Source organism: Dasypus novemcinctus, chromosome 18 (assembly GCF_030445035.2).
Source record: "Dasypus novemcinctus isolate mDasNov1 chromosome 18, mDasNov1.1.hap2, whole genome shotgun sequence".
Lineage (NCBI taxonomy): Eukaryota > Metazoa > Chordata > Mammalia > Cingulata > Dasypodidae > Dasypus > Dasypus novemcinctus.
This window is the reverse complement of record NC_080690.1, coordinates 80,719,383-80,740,780: the sequence shown is the minus strand read 5'-3', so window position 1 is coordinate 80,740,780 and position 21,398 is coordinate 80,719,383. Positions and strand designations below refer to the sequence as shown.

The following is a 21,398-nucleotide window of genomic DNA, read 5'->3' as shown; positions in this document are numbered from 1 at the left end:
ATTCTTTTCCCCACTGACTGCAGATGTCCACTATGGTGAATGGACTTATCCCAGTGCTCAGGCCCCAGGCAAAGTTGGTGAAATGTCAGTAGTGGTTATTTCTGTATGTTTAGGACAAATTGCAGACTCTGGATCTGAGCATTGCAGCATGTGCTTCCCCAAATGATATGGCGCTACAGGAAATATTACTTGTGTGATATCATAGCTGAGCTCTGAGTATTCATGTGAATGAATTTGGAGAAAGGTACATGTTTGAAGTGACTTACCTTTGCTCAGCTACATATGCAATGGTTTAATTCTAACAAGACATATGATATTCCACAACCCAAATGGTGCTAGGGTGCCAAGGCCTTCCTTGTTCTCTGCTTCTTTCTTGTGATACAAGGTGTCACATAATCAATGGTGTCCGTGGTGTATTTGAATACAATGAGTTTCTTGTGATAGATAGTCCAGGCTTCAAAATGAATTGAGGACAGAGAAATTGCACCACAAAGAAGGAAAATTGGAGTCTTGAGCTGGAGCCCCAGAAGTAAGCACACAGAGGATCTTGGCTGTGAGAAAGAGAAGCAAGCCCCAGGAAGAGAGGAACTCAAGAAGCCTAAACAGTGGCAGATGTCGGCAGCCATTTTGCTCCAACACATAGCAAAACACTTTGATGAGGGAAGTAATATGCTTTAAGGCTGGGTAACTGTAAGCTTCTACCCCAAATAAATACCCTTTGCTTTTTTTAAAAAGTATATATATGTATGTATGTATATACATGAATTGTGACAAAACAAGTTACTTATTTCCTCAGTGAGTGGATTATTTTCTGCATCTGTGAACTGGATTTGGGATGCTAAAACCAGTCTCAGACTTCTCTTGCCTTTAAATAACCCCTCTCCTTAAGTCACAGATATCTCAGCATCTTCCATGGGGCCAATTCATAAGGAATCCAAGGGAAGTAATTAGTTGCTTATCCAGAAGTTTCACTGCTGAGATTCTCCTTGGCTCATTTGATAGGATCAAATTAGGACAAACCTCTCTGTAGTGTTATAATGATAATTAGGGATGGTTGGAGATATTGGCAGTCCACAAGGTTATTCCTCTCCAAGTTTCCTTGCTCTCTGAGCACTATACCATACATGTTCTAGGTTGAAGTTGCTGCCTAAATACAAATACATTGCTTCGCAAGCCCAAGGGAGCCCTTCCTTTATCTTGACTTCCAAAGTGGTAACTGTAGCAGTTTGATACTGTTTATGAATTCCAAAAATAGATAATTGAATTATGTTTTATAAACTGGGTTTGTTCCTCTGGGCATATTAGATTATATTGGATTATGAGGTTTCACTTTTACCTCATTATGATTAGGGCTTTGATTGGGTCACATCAGTAGGATATTGAGTCCCCGCCCCCTTGGTGGGTAGGGACTCACAGAGAAACTGCACTTCAGAGAAGGAGGTTGGAGTCTTATCCTGGAGCCTGGGAAATGAACACATAGAGAAGCAGATATGTGAGGAAGAAGAGAAGGCTCAATTGAACACAGCAGAGGCCCCTGGAAGAGAGGCAAGACATTTGCCTGATACTCTACAGCTGACCTTTTGAAGAAAGCAGAGGCGCTGAGCCTGGAGAGAAAGAAGTCTCAGGAAGAGATGAACCAAGGAAGCCTGAACCCTCACAGATATCAGCCATCATCTTGCTCCAACATGTAGCAACAGACTTCGTTGAGGGAAGTAACTTATGCTTTATGGCCTGGTAACTATGGGCTTCTACTCCAAATAAAAACCCTTTATAAAAACCAACAGATCTCTGGTATTTTGCACCAGCACCCCTTGGGTGACTAATACTTTAACCAAAACAGTCATTTCATGCTTTCTTAATATATATATTTCATTAGAGAAGTCATGAGCTTATAAAGTAACCATGCAGGGAAACGGACTTGGCCCAGTGGTTTGGGAGGTCCGCGGTTCAAACCCCGGGCCTCCTTGACCCGTGTGGAGCTGGCCCATGCGCATTGCTGATGCACGCAGGGAGTGCCGTGCCACGCAGGGGTGTCCCCCGCGTAGGGAAGCCCCACGCACAAGTAGTGCGCCCCGTAAGGAGCCGCCCAGCGTGAAAGAAAGTGCAGCCTGCCCAGGAATGGTGCCACCCACACGGAGAGCTGACACAAGATGACGCAACAAAAAGAGACACAGATTCCCGTGCCGCTGACAACAACAGAAGCAGACAAAGAAGATGCAGCAAATAGACACAGAGAACAGACAACTGGGTTGGGGAGGGGGAGAAATAAATTAATAAATCTTTAAAAAATAAAAATAAAGTAACCATGCATAGTGTACACAATTCTCATATATCATCCATCCACCAACACCTTACATTGATGTAGAACATTTATTACAGATTATGAAAGAACATCATCAGACAATTATTAGCATTAACTATGTTCCATAGCTTACATTTGGTACATTTTTCCATATACCCCCTATTATTAAAACCGTGTATAAGTTTTATCCATTTTTTATAGTTCATGACTCTTCATTTTGTTGTACCATTAGGAAAACAAAAGCCTGGAATGTAGCTGCCTAGGCAAAAACATTAAATGAAGAATATCGCAAATAATACTGCAAAAATGTCTACTATTTCATAATTGTTCTATTGTAGATATAAGTATTTTTCTTCAAAATATCTACATGATATATATATTTTTTGTTTTCTGTGGTTTTTTCTTTTCTGATTTTTGGTGTTTTTTTACTTTTATTATTTTTTAAAATAAATTCAGTGTTCACATTTCTATAAAGGATTAACCCAAGTTTCAGGAAACCCTGCCCCGGCCGGGGCAGCTAAGCAATGCTCTTCCCTGCCCACGTCTAGTTTGATTACCCGCCCTGATGCTTTGGGGTGCCGAGAAAAACAGCAGCCCTGTGGAAGTGTGACTGTACGCCTGGCCCACGGTCACGGCCCACGGGGTCAGTAAGCTTCAGAAAAAGCAGAGGGGAAGACTAGCTTACTGTGGAGCCTTATTAAGAAAACATTCATACGCTTCAATGTGTGCCTGTCGAGACACGAGGAGAACAAGAGCTTGGAGGCACCCGAGCCGGCCGCGGGAGGCGGCGTCCTCCGCGCCCCCTCCTGTCCTCGGACACTGGAGGGGCACCGGGCAGGGGAGGCCTGGCTCTTCAGTTCCAGGCAGGAGACTCGCCCGCCTTCCTAGTTCATGTCTGAACCTTTCCTCTGAAACCTGTGCCGAGTCTTTGACTGCATGCACGGAAGCACAGACTTGACTTGTATGCAAAAAAGGTACAAAAAACAACTAGAATATAAAAGTTTTGGTAATATAAGGCCATCTGTTCAAGCCCGCCTTGGAAACCTGTAACAGATATTTAAATACTACAGTGAAAAGGCATCTTAATATACTTTTTAAAAACATCTGAAGTAATCCACTAAGATTAAGTGTGTAAAAAAAAAAAAATCAATTCCCTTTGAGGGCACTTTGTGCAGGGAAGGGGAGGGCCCCGCGGCCGGCCCTCGCCCTCGCCGCCGCGGCCCGGCCCAAGCGCAGCCGCCGCCAGCGCCGCCGCGGCGCCCCCTTCCGCCACGGCCTGCTGAGGCGGGCCCGGCACCCGCGCGCCCCCTTCCCCCACGGCCTGCTGAGGCGGGCCCGGCACCCGCGCGCCCCCTTCCCCCCACGGCCTGCTGAGGCGGGCCCGGCACCCGCGCGCCCCCTTCCCCCACGGCCTGCTGAGGCGGGCCCGGCACCCGCCGCCCCCTTCCGCCACGGCCTGCTGAGGCGGGCCCGGCACCCGCCGCCCCCTTCCGCCACGGCCTGCTGAGGCGGGCCCGGCACCCGCGCGCCCCCTTCCCCCAGGGCCTGCTGAGGCGGGCCCGGCACCCGCGCGCCCCCTTCCCCCAGGGCCTCCTGAGGCGGGCCCGGCACCCGCCGCCCCCTTCCCCCACGGCCTGCTGAGGCGGGCCCGGCACCCGCGCGCCCCGTTCCGCCACGGCCTGCTGAGGCGGGCCCGGCACCCGCGCGCCCCCTTCCCCCACGGCCTGCTGAGGCGGGCCCGGCACCCGCGCGCCCCCGTTCCGCCACGGCCTGCTGAGGCGGGCCCGGCACCCGCCGCCCCCTTCCCCCACGGCCTGCTGAGGCGGGCCCGGCACCCGCGCGCCCCGTTCCCGCCACGGCCTGCTGAGGCGGGCCCGGCACCCGCGCGCCCCCTTCCCCCACGGCCTGCTGAGGCGGGCCCGGCACCCGCGCGCCCCCTTCCCCCACGGCCTGCTGAGGCGGGCCCGGCACCCGCGCGCCCCCTTCCCCCACGGCCTGCTGAGGCGGGCCCGGCACCCGCGCGCCCCCTTCCCCCACGGCCTGCTGAGGCGGGCCCGGCACCCGCGCGCCCCCTTCCCCCACGGCCTGCTGAGGCGGGCCCGGCACCCGCCGCCCCCTTCCGCCACGGCCTGCTGAGGCGGGCCCGGCACCCGCCGCCCCCTTCCGCCACGGCCTGCTGAGGCGGGCCCGGCACCCGCCGCCCCCTTCCGCCACGGCCTGCTGAGGCGGGCCCGGCACCCGCCGCCCCCTTCCCCCACGGCCTGCTGAGGCGGGCCCGGCACCCGCGCGCCCCGTTCCGCCACGGCCTGCTGAGGCGGGCCCGGCACCCGCGCGCCCCGTTCCGCCACGGCCTGCTGAGGCGGGCCCGGCACCCGCGCGCCTCGTTCCGCCACGGCCTGCTGAGGCGGGCCCGGCACCCGCGCGCCCCGTTCCGCCACGGTCTGCTGAGGCGGGCCCGGCACCCGCGCGCCCCCCTCCCCCACGTCCTGCTGAGGCGGGCCCGGCACCCGCGCGCCCCCCTCCCCCACGGCCTGCTGAGGCGGGCCCGGCACCCGCGCGCCCCCCTCCCCCACGGCCTGCTGAGGCGGGCCCGGCACCCGCGCGCCCCGTTCCGCCACGGCCTGCTGAGGCGGGCCCGGCACCCGCGCGCCCCCCTCCCCCACGGCCTGCTGAGGCGGGCCCGGCACCCGCGCGCCCCCCTCCCCCACGGCCTGCTGAGGCGGGCCCGGCACCCGCGCGCCCCGTTCCGCCACGGCCTGCTGAGGCGGGCCCGGCACCCGCGCGCCCCGTTCCGCCACGGCCTGCTGAGGCGGGCCCGGCACCCGCGCGCCCCGTTCCGCCACGGCCTGCTGAGGCGGGCCCGGCACCCGCGCGCCCCGTTCCGCCACGGCCTGCTGAGGCGGGCCCGGCACCCGCGCGCCCCGTTCCGCCACGGCCTGCTGAGGCGGGCCCGGCACCCGCGCGCCCCCCTCCCCCACGGCCTGCTGAGGCGGGCCCGGCACCCGCGCGCCCCCTTCCCCCACGGCCTCCTGAGGCGGGCCCGGCACCCGCGCGCCCCCTTCCCCCACGGCCTCCTGAGGCGGGCCCGGCACCCGCGCGCCCCCTTCCCCCACGGCCTGCTGAGGCGGGCCCGGCACCCGCGCGCCCCCTTCCCCCAGGGCCTGCTGAGGCGGGCCCGGCACCCGCGCGCCCCCTTCCCCCAGGGCCTGCTGAGGCGGGCCCGGCACCCGCGCGCCCCGTTCCCCCACGGCCTGCTGAGGCGGGCCCGGCACCCGCGCGCCCCCTTCCCCCACGGCCTCCTGAGGCGGGCCCGGCACCCGCGCGCCCCCTTCCCCCACGGCCTGCTGAGGCGGGCCCGGCACCCGCGCGCCCCCGTTCCGCCACGGCCTGCTGAGGCGGGCCCGGCACCCGCCGCCCCCTTCCCCCACGGCCTGCTGAGGCGGGCCCGGCACCCGCGCGCCCCGTTCCCCCACGGCCTGCTGAGGCGGGCCCGGCACCCGCGCGCCCCCTTCCCCCACGGCCTCCTGAGGCGGGCCCGGCACCCGCCGCCCCCTTCCCCCACGGCCTGCTGAGGCGGGCCCGGCACCCGCGCGCCCCCTTCCCCCACGGCCTCCTGAGGCGGGCCCGGCACCCGCGCGCCCCCTTCCCCCACGGCCTCCTGAGGCGGGCCCGGCACCCGCGCGCCCCCGTTCCGCCACGGCCTCCTGAGGCGGGCCCGGCACCCGCGCGCCCCTTCCGCCACGGCCTGCTGAGGCGGGCCCGGCACCCGCCGCCCCGTTCCCCCACGGCCTGCTGAGGCGGGCCCGGCACCCGGGAGAGCCGCGTCAGGGACGCAGGCAGGGAGGCGCCCACCGTCCGGCTCCCGGCCCGGGGAGGGGGCTGCCAGGGGTGGACGGCAAGGCTCCTCGGCCGAGGGGGCAGCCGGGAGCCATGATATATATTTTTTGATAGGATATATGCTAAAACATATATTAAAGGTCAGGTTCCAATCCTAGTCTGTGTGTTTAGGGATCTTATACAGAAGAGAAGAAAAGCTTTGATCAGATAACCACATTCTTAGTGTAAATGGAATTTCCAGTATGAATAAGAGAACCATAATGCAACATATATATATGATAATTTGCCTAGTTAAGAAAACCAGGTATGTCTCCCCAGAAAAAGTTCTGATTTAGGAAAGAACAGTAATAAATATGCTAAAGAAAATGAGATACATGGGCCTTTACATGAGAATTGAAGTGTGAGTCTATATTCATTTCCTGAGGTATTTATTCTTTCCACAATGGATATCACCTTAGACACTGGCACAACCAATGAATTCCTCATCATTTCTGATTACCTATGGACTGTGCAATGTCAGACTATCAGACAAAGCTGAAAGAATCTGCTCAGAGATTCAGCTACTCCATTTGTGTCCTGGGCTCCTCTCTGTTCACTTCTGCCTGCCATTGCTGGGAGGTGGACATGGGAACAAAGGTTGGGTTCTAGGCCTTTGCAAAGAATCAGTTCAGGGAAGTAGACCTGGGATTCGATCCCTGGGGCCTCCTGGTGAAAAAGAAGAAGAGAAAGCTTGCCACACGGCAAGCCAGCACAGCAACCGCACAAGTGCATGAGTGGTGAGCCAGGGCCTACACGAATGCCCGCATGGTGAGCCAGTGTCCCGCACAAGTGAGTCATGCAGCAAGATGATGATGCATCAAAAGTGAGGCAAGGGGAGAGTCAAGGTGAAACACAGCAGGAACCAGGAACTGAGGTGGTACAATTGACAGGGAACCTCTCTGCACATCAGGGGTCTCCAGGGCTGAATCCAGTGAATCCTAGAGAAGAGAAAATGAGAAGAGAAGACAACATAGACAGCAAAAACAGCAGGGTGGGAGGAGGGGGAAGGAGGAAAAGTAATATATAAATAAATCTTTTAAAAAATATCTGTTCAGCAAATAAGAAAGATCCAGCTATTTACAGAACTTGGATTCTGTACACGGAGTTCGAGAAAGGGAAACTGCTACAGGGCCCACAAGACTCCTGCAACTGTACTGTGTATAAAACCCTGTTTAAATAAAGTGGGATTTTCATGGATATGGATATTGGAAATATTTCCTTTTGCTACATTAGGGATGGATCCCATTTCCGTATGTTTACCAAAATTTCGGGCACTGAGTCACTGCACCTTCTTTCTTTCATCTTTCCAAACCAAGTAATGGTGATAAAGATTCCTTGAGGGAAACGGACTTGGCCCAGTGGTTAGGGCGTCCTTCTACCACATGGGAGGTCCGCGGTTCAAACCCCGGGCCTCCTTGACCCATGTGGAGCTGGCCCATGCGCAGTGGTGATGCGTGCAAGGAGTGCCCTGCCACGCAGGGGTGTCCCCCGCGTAGGGGAGCCCCACGCGCAAGGAGTGCACCCATAAGGAGAGGTGCCCAGTGCAAAAGAAAGTGCAGCCTGCCCAGGAATGGCGCCACCCACACTTCCTGTGCAGCGGACAAAGAAACAAAGACGCAGCAAATAGACACAGAGAACAGACAACCAGGGGAGGGGGGAGAATTAAATAAATAAATAAATCTTTTTTTTAAAAAAAAGATTCCTTAAGAATCTGTTCTATTATGAATCTAAGCAACCTATACTTCAGCACAACCCAAGATAGAACATTAAAGCCAAGATGATGAAAATGTTTATTAATGCGTACTTTGTGCTCCAAGCTATACTCTTTTCTAACTGGCACACATATTGTACTAATAATAGAGAAATATGGACTATTATATGATTCACAAATACAAAAATTAGATTAATCAGAATATGAATTGCATTTTAAACCATTACATATTATCATGGTCAAACCTTTTGGGTTCTTTATTTCTATAACTCTACTAATAACCGTGCAAAACTCCCTGATCAATTTCCAAATATTCTTTTTCTTTTTTAAGATCGACCTCACAGGTTATGGAGTATATGAAATAAATAAACATTAGGATTTGACTAACCTGATCATGGGATTTTTTTTAATTTATTGAAATATATCACTCATACATAAACATACATAAAAAAGCGTGAACTTACAAAACAAACATATATAACATCACACAAACATATATAACATCTCACCCTACCACCAATAACTTGCATCGTTTTTAAACTTTTTTTACTAATGATTAAAGAGCATTGTCAAAATATTACTACTAAACCAAGTAGTTTTCCCCTAACCAATCCATTTGTTATTATCTTTATATCATTTATATATGAACATACATAAACAATTAAGTGTATAGTAAAAGTTGTGAACTTACAAAGCAAACACGCATAACATCATACAGGGATCCCATACATCAACCATGGGATTTTTAAATAATATGAACATAATGTGTTTTATTCACAGTAAAATATATATGTCCCATAGAACATAGAGAACTGGGTAAGTGCCTATATAATACCCATCACTGAGAGGACAATTTGTCACCATGATGGCAGAGTTTAGCTAGCATGTCCTTGAACTTGTGCTTGGATAGATAAAGCACAAAATTTCATGAAATTCAGACTGACTTCAAATTTATAAATTAAATTGTAATTGTTCACTGCCTACCTTTGCTAGAAACACTTTGCATTTCATATCTAAAATAAAGATCTCCTTTCCATCTTTTAGGCAGGTATGTGTCATTATTGGAATTTGAAAAACACATAAATCTAAGTTAAAATAATAACGGGACTCTTAGAAGTCCTTGCAAATTGTCCTGCCATAATAAGATGGAGAAATAATATATCTTGCAACTAAAAGAAAAATTTTTATTGGAAGAATCAGTGGGGAGGCCTTTGGCTTCATGGACGTTTAGTAGGTCAGTCAGGCTTCAAGGTTGCCAAGAAGAGGAAAGATTGTAACATTTACCTATAAATCTAACAGCTATGATCCTGGTCTCATGAGGAGCATGTAGTCTAGAGTTCCTTAGGTATCAAGACACAAACGATTCCTGTAATGAACAGTGCTGGGGTAAGATGACACCTGGCACTCCTGTGGGCCTTTAAGAAAGTAGAATGGGAGCTGGAAGCTTGAGTGGTATCAGGGAAGCAGAAAGTCTCTTTATAAATATCGACATGACATCGCCTGGGGTGCTGCTGTGAGATGACCAGGGGAATGTTTCATTATTACTTCATTAATAAATGTCAGTTAAGTGCCTGCAATCGTCACTCATCGTGTAAAATCTTTTCCAATGTTTTATAGTTGGAGATTAAAGCCCCAAATAATTTTAAAAACAAAACACTTTGTTATTGTTGGAGAATAAAGGCTGATCAAAATAATAAAAAGAAAAACTTGTCTGTGCTTGTGTTCTGTTGCTAAGTGTCCATAGAGATGAAAAGTTTAATTGCTCATTTCTAACCCTTATAAGTTATTCACATGAATTATGAAATTTTCAAAATCATTAATACATTAGCCAAAGTAAATTGATACTACTTAAAGTAACATTAACCAGATATAAGCACTGAATACCTTTTATTTTAATGTAGATAAAAGTATTCTGTACTATTTTATAAAAATGCAAATATAAGCAAACTGAATAATCTGTTTTAGGATTATATGAAAAGCTTAAACTATATTCCTGTATATATATAACGGTCCCTACTTCTAACAGATGGGGGAAACTCTGAAGTAAGCCTGTGATACTAGTTAGATCTAATCTAAAAGGGACAGCAATGTAATTTTCTTTTCACATTGAAGAAAAAATATTGTCTCAGTGGGTGGAGAATCACACAATAACCAAAAGAATATTGAAATCCCATGCTGGGGTATCCTGCTACATTCTCTGATAGAATAGCAAGAAACCCCTGAGTACAAGGGCAGGGCCTAGTGAAGGAGTACATACCAATATGCCATGCCCTTGATATTGATGATTGTACTTACGAACCTTTTCTTGTGAAATTGAAACTTAGCCTATTATTATATATTGCTTAAGAGTTACCTCCTGAAAGCTTCCTTGTTGCTCAAATGTGGCCTCTCTGTAAGCCAAACTCAGCTATAAATGCACTACCTTTGTCTTGATAAGGGACATGACTTAAGGGGATGAGCCTCCCTGGCACTGAGGGATTATTACTAAGTACCAGCTAGCAATGCATCTGGAAAAAGACCTTGGCCAAAACAGGGAAATATTAAATAAAAATGAGTTTTTATGGCTAAGAGATTTCAAAGTGAGTCAGGAGGTCATTTCAGAGGTTACACTTAGGCACGTCAGCAGGATCCTACTGACTGCCATAGAAAACAATACCTAATAGCCGGCCTCCTTAGGACTCTAGAGTTTACCAGACACTATAAGCAGGACAGACAAGATCAGAAATTCAACACCCTGGTAGCAGGCCTTACTTTGGAATTTATGCTCACCAGTGTAACACTGTTAGACTTATTTATAGTTTCCCTACACATGGCTCTTCTGCACCTTTTATTTGAACCTATCATTAGCCCTATACTTGTTAAATATATGCCCCAGAGACATAATTTTTGGTCCATCATGTTCCAGTTCAGCCCTGAATCTCAGCAGAGTTTCAACACCTACTCTCCAGTTCACTGGACTCACCCAGGACAACTAGCAAGGACATGATGATTGACATTGACCATCCCAAGGAACAGAGAGTATCTGCAACTGCAAGAAAGATAGTTCCATCCATCTGCCCCACGGAATCTAAGGCCACTCTCAATTAGAAACAGAGTAGGCATTACCATCCCAAACTTCTCAAGACATTATTATTCAATTGTAGACTTATTATTCTAGCAATGGAAGGACTTCTATCACTGACATAAAGGCAGTGGCCAACAGAGGTTCTGAGGAGAGGAAGAGGGAAGAATATGTGTAATATGGGGTTTTGGGGGGAGCATAGGAATTGTCCTGTGTGACATTGCAATGAGAAGATACAGGCCATCATATATTTTGTCATAACCTAAAAATGGTGTCAGTTAGAGTGGTATCTATGTGTAAACTATAGTCCACGGTTAATAGCATAGCTTCAATATGTGTTCACCAATTTTAATAAATTTACCACACTAATGAAAGATGTTTTTAATGTGGGAAATTGGGGTGGGGGATATAGGAATCCCCTTTTTTTTTCTTTTTTTCTTTTTTTATTTCTCTCCCCTTCCCCCCCCCCCCCCCACCCCAGTTGTCTGTTCTTTGTGTCCATTCGCTGTCTGTTCTGTGTCTGCTTCTATTGTTCTTAGCAGCACCGGGAATCTGTGTTTCTTTTTGTTGCATCATCTTGCTGTGTCAGCTCTCCATGTGTGCGGTGCCATTCCTGGGCAGGCTGAACTTTCTTTCACGCTGGGCAGCTCTCCTTATGGGGCATACTCCTTGCGCATGGGGCTCCCCTATGTGGCACAGCACTCCTTGCACACATCAGCACTGCACATGGGCCAGCTCCACACAGGTCAAGGAGGCCCTGGGTTTGAACCATGGACCTACCATGTAGTAGGCGGATGCTCTGTTGAGCCAAGTCCTCTTGCCCCCTTTTTTAATGTAACAAATATGTAATCTAAAGCTTCTTTAAAAATTAAAAAAATAATAATTTAAACAAAGGTACCCCAAGCAGTACTTTCACCAAAGTCAGCTGCCATTTGTTGAAGCAACATGACGGTGATATCTGCCAGGTTTCAGCTCTCCTCTCTGGACTTCCTAGTTTTCTGTAAGATAAACAGGTGTGTTTGGGAGCTGATAACTAAATAAATAGTTGGGATGTGACCCACCAGATTGTATCATTTTCTAAATGGTAAGGAAGCAAGATGAATATAAACAGTAAAAATATAAAGCATCTGATCCAGTTGAGAAAAGGATCAATGCCACTCTAATGTCCAGAATTGTGAAGACAAATTTTCACCATCACAACAAAGTTTCTCAAACATTTTCTTGGGTCTGGGCTTTTCTAGGCCTATATTTTAGGTGCTAACAATACTGAACTATTTCATCTCCATTTTAGGCTACACCCACATGTGCTCCTTCATTTCTTCTTTCTTCATTGCCATTCACACTAATGGCTCTCAGACTGACAATGAACAACTGGAAAATGAAGTTTAAAAGCCATTATTATCTATAGTTACACTAAAATACACCCCCAGCACCTACCACAGGGATTTGCACACCAGGTATGTCCAAAAAATGTTTGCAGACTGACTGAGTCCAAGAAGGGGAAAGAAGTTCTTGTACATGATGATGAGTTTAGGCTCACCCTGAAAATAATGAGATGAAATGCCTATTTATAAACTGAGTCAAGTGGTCTTCCGTGCTACAATATTGAACATTTTCTAATTATTACAAACACTGGAGGGTGGGGGAAAGTGAAGAGAAAGTTTCAGTATCATTTTATTTAGCATACATTCGTACACAGCTCATTATGAGTCAGAATTTGTTTGAAAACCTTTACAAATGTTAATTTTCAAAACACCCCTAGAGGCTGGACATTCTCTGCACTTATATAGAGGATGCTGAGGCTCAGAAAGGCTAACCTGAGCAGGTCATGCAGTAAAGATATCCAAGCAAGAGTAGGAAGTGCCTGGATACAATAAGCAAGATTCAGAGATTCAAAGGATCATCACAGACTTTTGCCAAACTAAGTGGCTGGGGGCTGGTGCATTTAGAAACAGACTTCATGGCAAAGTAGATGAAAGAATGCCCAACACACAGTAGATATGCTGTAGATATGTAGTAACCATTGAATCTACAAGAGAGAACTTATTTTAGGAGCTTTATATGGTATACATTACATGCATATAATTCATCTATTTTACGTATTCTGATTTGCAATGTATGCAATTATACAAACTGTCACTCCAGTCCAGTTGTGCCCAATAACTTTAACATTTTCTTGCACTCAGTCTTCCCCAAGCTTAAGCTATAGCCTGTGACTGATGTGTTCTGTCATTGTAGTTTGCCTTTCTAGAATTTCATCTAAATGGGAAATCATGAGAGTATCTAATGTTTCTGTCTGACCAATCTCAGTTTGTATGATATTTTTACGATTCATCCATGTTGTTACTTTATCCATAGTTAATTCCAATTTATTGTCAAGTAGTATTCCATTATATGCATATGTCGTTTTTTAATTTTCCATTTATAAGTTGATGGACATTTAGATGTTTTCCTTTGGGCTCTTTTGAGAAGCATGACTTAGAAGATTCATGGGCAAATATTCATGTGTAAATATGTTTTTATGTCTTCTGGGTAAATAAGTAGGAATGGAATTGCTGAGTCATAGAGCAAATATGTATTTAACGTTTTAAGTAACTAGAAAACTCCTCAACACTGCCTGAGGAGGGCCTGCAATCCTTCAGGCTGAAATAAAGGTTTACTGAGGAATAATCCAAGCCTTGTGAAGAAATTAAAAACTCAGGTAATAATAACTATCTAGGTAAACATAAATCCAGTATTACTGTAGTTTTGTTTTTATAAATCCTCTTTTTGCTTCCTATATAATTTAAAAGACAAATTCATAAAAACAAAAAATTATAAAATTATGACAATGGGCACACAATGCATAAAGATGTAACTTGGGACAGTGACAGCATAAAGTGGTGTTACATTAAAAAGGAAAGATGGCCTCGGGGCCGTGGTCCTCTGGGGCTTTCTTCTTCACGTCAGCCCAGGCCCATGAGAAAAACTGCAGGTGCCAAACTCAAAGTGTTACATATCAAATTATTTTAAAAATAGTCCCGACAATTTCAATCTTTTAAAATTTATTGAGACCTGTCTTGTGACCCAACATACCGTCTATCCTGGAGAAGGATCCATGAGCACTTAAAAAGAATTAATACCCTGCTGTTGGAGAAGAAATGCTCTCTCTCTATCTGCTCAGTCTAGTTCATTTATCATATTCAAGTTCTCTCTTTCCTTATTTACCCTCTGCCCAGTCTTTCTATCCAATGTTGAGAGGGGAGAGTTGAAGTTTTCCACTATTACTATGGAAGTATCCCTTCCGTATTGCCACCATGTGCCTCGTATATCTTGGCACACCCAGGTTAGGTACATAACTATTTTTTGTATCATTTCTTCTAGGTAAGTTGCCCCTTTATTCATATGTGATGACCTTTTTATGACCTTTTTAATCTCTTATAGTAGTTTGGCATTTTAAATCACTTTTGTCCTCTATTAGCGTCATTAGTCCAGATATTTTTTGGTTACTATTTGCGTGAAATATCTTTTTCCAAACTTTCACTTTCCATTCTGTCATGTCCTTATATCTGAGGTGAGTCTCTTGTAGACAGCGTGTAGATGGCTCATATTTTTTCATCCATTCTGTGAATCTCTGTCTTTTGATTGGGGAATTCAATCCCTTAACATTCAGTGTTATTACAATAAAGGAAATACTTACTTCAACCATTTTATTCTTTGGATTTATATGTCATATCTTATTTTTGTCTCTATTTTTCCACTTTTAGTTGGAGATTGGAAAATTATAACTATTGTAACATATGGACAATAGTCAACATTAATATTGTACTATTTTGCAGCATTGTTGAAAAGATATTATTTCAACCCAAAGGGACAAAAACAAGGGTGCATAAGAGGCTACAGGATTATTTATTGTTTCCCAAATAAAGAGCTGGGTATTGATTCCATTTAGTGGTCAAATTTTACCATGGCCAATTTGCAAATATGTGAATTCAAACTCACTGCAAAGGGATACAGAGAAGTACAGGAGCAGAGAGTTTGTACATAATTGAAGTTAAACCATCCTCAATTTAAACTTGATTGTTATAGATTTAGGAGATTAAGTGCAAACTCCCTGGTAACCACATTTGGAATATCTAAAAATGAAACACAAAAGGATTCAAAGTGGTTTACTACAACAAGGCAGTAATGGAGGGAATGAGGGACAAAAAAGGTATAATTCATACAAGATCAAAAGAAAAATGTCAGATATAATCCTGCCTTAAAAGCCATTACTTACCAGAGAAATTGATTTAACTTTTCAATCAAAAGGCAGACTTTGGAATAGACTTCTGGAAGATGTTGTCACAGTAGGTGGGCAGGGCTCAACTCTCACAAAAACAATGGATGAAGAGCAAAAAGCTGTCCGAGGGAGCTTGGGAATCTGCAAACCAGGGGAGTGCTGCACATCTCCCAGGAGGGACTGGGATGGAGAAACAAAGAAGCCACATGAAAACCAACCTTTACCTAGAAACAACATACACACCCCAGCCTCAAGGCAAATAACCTCAGAAAACCCCTGGCTCACTGCAGCTGACTGAGTGGGAAAGAAGGCTCTCTGCCCTGGGAGAAAGAGGAGCTTTAGCAGAGGGCAGAGAGTGGTTTCTCTTCAGTGAGTTTGGCCAGTTGAGGCCCCTTTGAATCTACAAGCACTTAAATGGCCCCAGGGAGGGGGCTGGATATGATCAGTCAGGATGTCACACCCAAACGCCCTGGGAAAGAAAGGAACTAGGTCAGTGAGGATATAGGTGGACAGGTGCCTAACCAGCCCAGGAGAGAAGGAAGGCAGGAGGGAGAGTGGGCAAATCTAGAAGCCCAAGCCAACTGAGGGAATGGGGTGGGGAGAGCCAAATAAGCTTTCAGAAGCCTACCTAACCTGTGCAGTCGGTTTAACTCAGTGGAGAAACGCCTGCCTCACATGTACTAGATCCCTGGTTCAAATCCTGGTGTGCCCTAAGAGAAGGGTCCAGAGAATGATCCAGTGGATGACCAGGCACCCAGCAGGCTCTTGTGACAGGGAACTTACAGAATGAGATTTTTTTGTTTTAGGATTTTCCATCTGTAATGTTTGTTTGTTGCTTGTTTTTTTATTTTATTCACTAAAACACGGTACCTTACCTTTGGTGGGCAGGCTGCTGGGTAATTTATGAGCATCAGCAACCTTGGTCAGTTCCTAGGGGCCCAAGAAGGAAGCCTGGTATTTATGGTTTTTTCCCTTTCTTTTTTTCTTTTTCTTTTCCTTATTTTCTCTCCTTACTTTTTTAATGCCCTTTCTTTCTTTCAATTTTCCCTGTTCCAATGCTCTCCTTTCATTCCACCTTCTCTTGTTTGGTCTTCATCTAATAATGAATTGAGGGCAGAGATAGCAGATATTAAGAGGACACTGGGGGAAGCAGATGTGGCTCAAGTGATAAAGCCTCCACTTATGATATGGGGGACCCAGGATCGATCCCTGGGGTCTCCTGGTGAAAAAGAAGAGAAAGTGTGCCTGCGTGGTGAGCCAGTGCCCACACGGTTAGCTGAGTTCCTGCATGGTGAGCCATGTGCCCACGTGGTGAACCGAGTGTCTGCACAGCCAAGACGAGTGCCCATGTGGGTGCACACATGGCCAGTCAAGTGGCTGCATGGTGAGCTGAGTGCCCCTGCGGTGAACCGACTGCCTGTGTGAGTGCCCACATGGTGAGCCAGTGCCTGCATGGTGAACCGATGGCATGTGCAAGTGTCCATGTGGTGATCCAAGTGCCCATGTGAATTCCCACATGGTGAGCCAGTGCCTGCACTGCATGCCAGTGCCTGCGTGGTGAGCCAAGTACCCACACAGCAAGCTGAGTGCCTGTACAAGTGAATCATGCAGCAAGATGATGATGCAACAAAAGAGAGACGAAGGAGAGAGCCATGGTGAAGCACAGCAGAGACCAGGAACTGAGGTGACACAATTGACAGGGAACCTCTTTCCACATCAGAAGTCCCCAGGATCGAATCCCAGTGAATCCTAAAGGAGAAAGGCAAAAAGAGAAGACAAAAAGAGAAATAGATACAGAAAATCACACCGCGAATAGACACAGAGAGCAAAAATAAAACAACAGGGTGGGGGAGGGAGGAAGAAAAAAGACACTGGGGGAACATACTATAGAATTCATAAACATAAATAAAAAGATAATGGATCTGATTCTGATGAATGGCACAATCCAATAAATCAAAAATATGCTGGAAGCACATAACAGCAGATTTGAATAGGAAGAAGAAAGAATTAGTGACATCAGAAATAGTACATATGAAGTCAAAAAGATAGTAGTACAGATAGATAAAAAGAAAGAAAATTTTCAGCAGGGAATTGAATGATGCCATGAACACATGCATTGAGGCATCCTAGAGGAAGAAAAAAAGGGAAATGGGTCAGAAGGAGTGTTGGAAGAAATAATACCTGTAAATGTCTCAAAGCTTTTAAGGGACATGGATGTGTATGTTCAGGAAGAGCAGCACACTCCAAACAGCATAAATCCTAACAGACCTAGCCCAAGACATATACATATCAAATTGTCAAATGCTCAAGACAAATAGAGAGTACTGAAAGCAGGAGAAGAAAAGAGATCCATCATATACAAGGGATCCTTGATAAGACTAAGTGCTGATATCTCATCAAAACCATGGAGGCCAGAAAGCAGTGGTATAACATAGTTAAGGTGCTAAAGGAAAAAAAAACTGCCAGTCAGGGAAGCAGATGTGATTCAAGCAACTGGGCGCCCACATACCTCATGAGAGGCCCCTGGTTCAGTTCCTGGTACCTCCTAAAGAAGACGAGCAAGACAGTGAGCTGACATGGGTTACTGACATGGTGAGCTGATGCACCAAGATGACACACTGAGGAGACACAACAAGAACATGCAATGAGAGACACAACAAGAAGGGAGCATATGTGGGTCAAGTGATTGGGCACCTCCCTCCCACATGGGAGGTTCTGGGTTCAGTTCCCAGTGCCTCCTAAAAAAATAAAAAAGAAAACAAGCAAACACAGAGAGCAGACTGTGAGCACAAACAATGAGGAGAAGGGAAAAAGAAAGAAAGAAAATAAACCTTGAAAAAAAAAAAACTGCCAGGCAAGAATCCTGTATCCAGCAGAACTGGCATTAAAAAATGAAGAAGAGTTCAAAATATTCACAGATAAACATAAATTAAGAGAGTTTGTCAACAAGAAACCTGTCCTTCAAGAAATACTACAGGAATTGTGAAGGTTGAAAGGAAAAAAACAGGAGAAAAGGTTGGAGGAGAATATAGAAAGGAAGATTATCAGTAAGAATAACTAAAAAGATAAAAAGAGAAATATAAAATAAAATATGACATATATAAACCTAAAGAAAAAAATGGCTAATGTAAGTACTACCTTGACAGTAAAAACATTACATGTTAATGGAGTAAACTCTCCAATCAAAAGACACAGATTGGCAGAATGGATAAGCAAATATGACCCACCTATGTGCTGTTTATAAGAATCTCACCTTAGACCCAGGCACACAAGGTCACAAGTGAATGGTTTGAAAATGATTTTACATGCAAAAAAAAAAAAACCAAAAAAAGGGTGAGAGCAGTTATACTAACATCAGACAAAATAGACTACAGATGCAAAATATTGCAAAAGGCAAAGAAAACACTATATATTTTTTAAAAGGGCTAATCTATCAAGAATAAAGAATAATCATAAACATTTATGCCCCTAACCAAGTTGCCCCAAAATATGTGAGGCAAACTTTGGAAAAACTAAGTGGAGAAATAGATGCCTCTACAATTATAGTGGGGGACAGTATTAATACACCATTATCACCATTAGACAGAACATCTCCACAAAGGGTTGATAAAGAAACAGAGACCTTGAAGGATCTAGACCTAATAGACATATACAGAACATTACACCCACATATGGCAGGATATATGTTATTCTCAAGTGCACAAGGATCATTCTTCTGCATAGACCACATGATAGGCCACAGAACAACTCTCAATGAATTTAGAAATATTAAAATTATACAAAGTAATACCTGTGACCACAATGGAATGAAGCTGGAAATTAATTAATTATCCAGATTAATTTTCAGAATTAACCAGAATAAGTACAAAGATACAGAAGTTAAACACATGCTCTTAGACAAACAATTGTTCCAGGAGGAAATTGAAAAAAAAAATCAGTACTTACCTTGAAATGAAAGAAAATGAGAATACAACATACCAAAACCTATGGGATGCAGCAAAAGCAGTGCTAAGAGGGAAATTAATAGCCATAAATGCCTGTATTTAAAAAGAAGAGCTAAAATCAAAGCCCTAAGTGCACACATGGAGGAACTGGAAAAAGAATAGCAAACTAATCCCAAAGAAAACATAAATAAGGAAATAAAGATTAGAGCAGAGCTAAATGAAATTGAGGTTAACAAAAAAAAAAAATAGAGAAGGAATTGTGGGAAGTTGGCATCAGATTAGGCAGGCAGGGCTCACCTCTCTCACAAAAACAATGGAGAATGTACCAAAAGATGTCCAAGGGACCAGCCTTGAGTGTCAGCAGACGAGGACAGTGTGTCACAACTCCCAAGAAGGTGATGGGCAGAGAGATGAAGAACCCGAAGTAACAAACGTCAGTTACCAAAACTCTGTGGGGGCTGGGAAGGGCTCCCCTCCACCACTGCCAAGATATTAAGCTGGGGTAAAACTCCTGGCTCACTGCAGCTGACTGAGAGGGAAACAGACGTCTTCCTCCCTGTCAGCTGTTACAAAGGAAAAAGGAGGGGTATTCTCAGAGCTTTTCTTCAGAAAATTTGGACAGTGGAGTTCACATTGAATCTCAGCTCTGGCCAGACCAAACACAGGAAAATGGAGATTTCCTCTCCGTGGAAAGGTGCACTGATGAGTGCCACCTGCTGGCCAGTATGGAAAGTGCATGAACAAATACTGATTTTGGGTCTCTCTGGGAGAAAATCTGCTCCCCATTAGTGAGTCCCTGGGAGGATTTTGATTCCATAAGCTGGGCAACTTTAAAGGCTTAGAATAAGTTGAACCAAGTATCAAAGAATAGTAGTGGGAAAAGAAAAAAAAAACAATATGCAAGAGAGAGAAACTGATCATCAGAGTAAATTTATAAACATATTCAGATGCTAGACATCAGCAAAAAAGTAGAAGTCATACTAGGAAACAGAAAGAGATGGCCCAGCCAAAGGAAGAAAACAAATATCCTGAAAAGAGACAGGATTTATGGCAATTAATCAGTGATAATCACACAAGTCTCCTAAATCAATGTTAGGACTTGAAAGAAGATACAACTAAAGAGATAAAAGATATTAAGACACTGGGTGAGCATAAAGAACAGCTTGAGGGAAGCTGATTTGGCTCAAGGGATAGAGCGTCCACCTACCACATGGGAGATCCAGGGTTCAAACCCCAGGCCTCCTGACCCGTGTGATGAGCTGGCCCACATGCAGAGCTGGTGTGTGCAAGGAGTGTCCTGCCACACAGGGGTGTCCCCCATGTAGCGGAGCCCCATGCGCAAGGAGTGTACCCCGAAAGGAGAGCCACCCAGCGTGAAAGAAAGTGCAGCCTGCCCAGGAATGGCGCTGCACACATGGAGAGCTGACACAGCAAGATGACGCAACAAAAAGAAACACAGATTCCCGTGCCGCTGATAAGGACAGAAGTGGTCACAGAAGAACACAGGGAATATACACAAAGCAGACAACTAGGGGGGTGGGGAGAGAAATAAATAAATAAATCTTTAAAAATAATAATCTCACAGGTAAATCTAATACACAGTGTATTGTCACCCTTTGCCCTCAATGATTTTATCCAAGGGGTAGTAAGAGGAGAGTATCAAGCCCAAGTGGTAGTTTTTTCTGTTGGTGTATGGCCATGATACCTTCTCTTTTCTTAGTCTACAAATTTTACTCTAATCATCAAGTCGAACCTTTGACTTGAAGAATATTATATTTGGAGGAATTTTTTAAAATATTTTTCAGAATGACTTAGATTTGTCCTTATGTGATTGGGTAATTTCGTTCAGCCTGATGTTTTCAAGGTTCCTCTATGCTGAAGCATGTGTCAGAACATCATTTGTCTTTTGGATGAATAAGATACTGTTGTATGTATAGACCAGATTGCAGTCATCCTTTCTTCTGTTGGGCATTTGAAATGTTTCTAGCTTTTGGATCTTGTGAATAATCTTATTATAAACACTGGTATACAAGTATCTGTTTAAGTCCTTGTTTTCAATTCCTTTCGATATATACCTAGAAGCGGAATTTCTGTGTCATATGGTAATTCTAAGTTTTTGAGGAACTACCAACTGTTTTCCATATTATCTGCAACATTTTACATTTCTACCAACAATGCATACCTTTCTAATTTCTCTGATTCCTTGTCCACACTTATTTTCCTTTTTTTTTTTTTGTCTTAAT

General features: G+C 45.7%; 1 long non-coding RNA gene across 2 annotated transcripts; it reads right to left on the bottom strand.

Moving 5' to 3' along the window:
• Window positions 1–7,015: 7,015 nt before the first annotated feature.
• On the bottom strand, window positions 7,016–20,555 carry LOC111762761 (uncharacterized). Of its 2 annotated transcripts, XR_009181473.1 has the most exons (4): window positions 20,363–20,555; window positions 15,209–15,391; window positions 12,388–12,491; window positions 7,016–7,116 (listed from the first exon to the last, which is right to left on the bottom strand). It is a non-coding gene; the product is annotated as an uncharacterized lncRNA (long non-coding RNA). The 2 variants fall into 2 exon arrangements; XR_002795796.3 differs by lacking the exon at window positions 7,016–7,116 and having other exon boundaries at window positions 11,446–12,491.
• Window positions 20,556–21,398: the final 843 nt, after the last annotated feature.